Here is a 3,806-nt window from a genome sequence, read left to right on the forward strand (position 1 = left end):
TTCACACAATCCAACAAGTGAACATTAATGATATTATTTTCTCTTTGTTTCATTATTTTGTAGCTCCCTTAAAAAGACTCCAGGGTTGTGATTTTTGAAACTAATTAATTCTTTCCTTTTAAAATCACATATCTTATTTTTTAAATTTGTATCAATCATTCATGTTTCCTCTTTTTTTATTCATTTTCTTATATTCTTTGAAATGTCTTTAATCAGCCTTGCATTCTTCATCTTACTAAGGATTAGATGAGAAAGCAAGAAATATCATTGGTGTGTTTTAAGTGTTGTACCTAGTACGTCTTCTAGGCCCTAAATACACATGTACTTAAGCTTACTTAGGTCTACATAGGAATATTTCCCTTTCAGTGGTATTATTACATTTTCACTTTTCCACCTTAAGTGTCACTTTCACCTTTGGTGGACTTATCATATTGGCACTTTTCTACATTAGGTGGGTAATAAGTTATCACTTTATGTATAAAGGCATAATATTAAGATGTTTACATAATCTTATACTTTCCTATATCTCACCTTGGCCTATTTAACCAAGGGGTCTCATGTAAACTTAATTCTATTGGCTCCATCTAGTTGCATTTTCGACAAGAATACAATTTATCCTTCTCATATTGGTTATCTCTTGTTATAACACTTTTGATCATACCTATATATCTTGGGTAGCTACCTCCATAGCCAAATTTTACATGGTATGAAATTGATAAGTGTCTTTAGATAATGTTTTGAGACATTTTGAATTTATTTTTGGTAGATTATGTTTGGTTCCTTTATGTGGATTTTTTATTTCATGTCAAAATTAGTCCATGGCAATGCATTAATGAATTCGCTATCCTGATCAAGGTGTTTGAATTAATTAAGAGTCTTTAGTTTTTATCCAAATGAAAAAATGAAGGAAAATATATATACAAGCATTTGAAGTTTACATGTAGTTTCCAATTTTAGGAGCTAACTAGGATTTTACCATACAGATTTAAACAACTCGATTCAACTCACAAAAATAGAACTGTTAATGCACATTAAAATTAATACTCCAAAAATGATGCAAACCTCTAGGATACTTACAAATGCCCAACATAACATCACCTAAAATTGACAAAGTGATAAGCAAAGAGTCATATCACCAAATTCATTGAATGTGTAGGAATGCAAAACATTTATATAAATTGATACTTTATCTTTGTATATAGGTTGATACTCATAAGAACACAAATTTTGTTGTAGACCAAATGGGAACACAAAACCTAAGATCTAAAATACTTTTGCATTACTTCACATCATACTACAACCACACGATGATATGAATCACATTCTTTTACATCTACCAACATTGCATCACAAGTAGGAATTGTAGAGGTTGCCTATAAAGGCAAAAACTAAGGTCAGCGCCCTTCACAAAGAGAAAACACATTATAATAGAGGGATCACAATCCTAATGAGAGAATCATAGGTTTGAATAATAAAAGTAGATAAAGAAGACCTACATAAGTATTGGCTGGAAATAATATAAAAGGGGAAACAATTAGGATGGATTCTTGTTACTTTTCTATTAAAAGCTTGAAGATCTACAAGAAAAAAAATCTAGATAGCAAAGATCCTTATGCTACTTTAGAGAGAGTAATTTATTTTTAAACAAATAGGCTCTAAGCCTAGTAATATATTAATTATAAATAGTCAATAACAAAATAGAAAAAAAAGGCTCTTAAAAGCCAAATATTTATTTTTCAAGGAACATACATACTAAACCTAGAAACCTATTCTAATTCTATGTTGTCACAAAATTGGCATATTATCACATTTAAACCCACATATGAAGCATATAACTCCATTGTCACTGCAAAACTACAATGGGCGGAAGTATGGTTTACTATGTGATTTACTCTTGAAGTTATATTTCCAAGTTGTTGGAGTTCAATATTGGGGGTTGGCTTACAAAAAATGAAGCCTGAACATTACATCTCTTTGTTAAGTTTGGAATCCACGCAAATGAACTTTAATGAGGGGAAACCAAAAACATTAATAGAAAAAAATAGACAAAAGGTATATCCCTTGTGGAGCAAGAAAACTGAAAGCTTTTTGTGGCTGCACTTGAGCAACACCCTCAAGGAAAACGATTATAGAAGTTAGTATATTGCAGCAATATACCAATCACTTTAATGCACAAGACTTTGATGATGTGTAGGAGATCTCATACTATGAAGACAAGTTCAAATACTTTCCTAACCTACCCCTTGGTTTGATGAGGGATTCAAGGATGCTAACGAAAACTTACTCCAGACATTGTTAGACCACTTGCTAAATTCTTGCTCCAAAATCAAGAGAATTTTTAATGGTGCCACATAAAGCAACAACCCAAATGAGTGGACTACTACTGTTGTTATTGTTATCCTACTTTTATAGAGAGGTGATATCAAAGATTCACAATAGAAAACTTGAATCAGAAAAAAACTTGGAAATGTGTTAAATGTTATGTTCCATAGCCCCTTAGGCCATGGTCTCGTTAAGGCGATTAAGACTCTTTCATTTGCTCTTCAATAAAATTTTAGTTATTTCAATGCATATGTCAATTGTACTGGATAGTTGTGTAAATATTCTTACTCTTCTCTTTTGTTGAAATATTGTATACCCTAAATGCATTGGCAAATAAATATAAATGAGCCATACAAATAAGGAGGAGAAAATGTTTTTGAAATCCAATATCGAAGCAAGGAAAAAACTATATTTACCATGGATGTGAAATAATCAAATTTGTGTTGTTGTAGTGGAGCCTAAGTGTGGAACCTCTTCTAGAACTTACAGAGATTGTTATGGCATTCATTTTATTTTATTTTTTCAACAATGAGGTTAAAAGCATAACATACTGAGATAGTTTAAATTTGGTTTAGGTCTTGTCAATTTGATAGATAGTTACTGACCTGATGTGATTTTTGATTTGAAAATTTGTTGTGTTTCTTTTGATTTTCTCTTTAATTTTCATTAATTGATCAAAATTGTGTGATTTAGGTCTTTGCCAATTTTTTGGTGTCTATAGTGGCTGCTTCTATTGTTGTTGCTTCCTTAGTGCCTCCCATACTACCATCCTTTACTGATTCCTCTTGTATTGTTTCTATTGTCACTTTTTCATCTTTCTTAGGATCTTTCATTTCTTGCTCACCTTAGTCTTTTATTGTAGGAGTGGATGAACCATAGATTGTTTTCTAGATTTGTGTACTCTTGGTCACCACATCCTCAATATTCTTGTTCAATAAAAGAAAGCTTTATATATCAGGGAAATTTTTGACTTGTGTTTTTCCATAGCCTTGGTAATCTTCCTGTTATCCAATTCTCACATTACTTGGGCTAGAGTGGATTCCCTGATCTGTCTCTCAATTTGTAAACTATATTGTCATTTCTGCTCAACTCAGTCATATAGACTCTTAGGTAGGGAGTTGGCAATCTCAATAGGAGTTGATTTGAATGTAGCCATCGTCACATATATGGCTTCTTCAACAGTATTTTTTTCAACCTTTCCTAACTTATCAAAATCTATATGTGCAAAACTAGTTTAATATTATCACACAAATTATCTAAGTCAAAGGAGGGATTGTGGCTTACCACCTTGAATTGACTCATGTCATTAGATTCTATCTTCTCCTCATCTAACTTAGCCACTAGAGTGTATTTTCTCCTCACATATGTCTTCTTGGCTAGATAGCTTAGCTCTACTAAGGCAATAGTCCTCTTTCCTTTAGGTTTCTCAACAACCCTAACTTGCTTGATGGCTACCCTTGTGCTAGACCTAGTAGCAGGTATTG

This window comes from Cupressus sempervirens, chromosome 11, assembly GCF_028749045.1.
Source record: "Cupressus sempervirens isolate cs-2001-9-10 chromosome 11, ASM2874904v1, whole genome shotgun sequence".
In the NCBI taxonomy this organism is placed as follows: domain Eukaryota; kingdom Viridiplantae; phylum Streptophyta; class Pinopsida; order Cupressales; family Cupressaceae; genus Cupressus; species Cupressus sempervirens.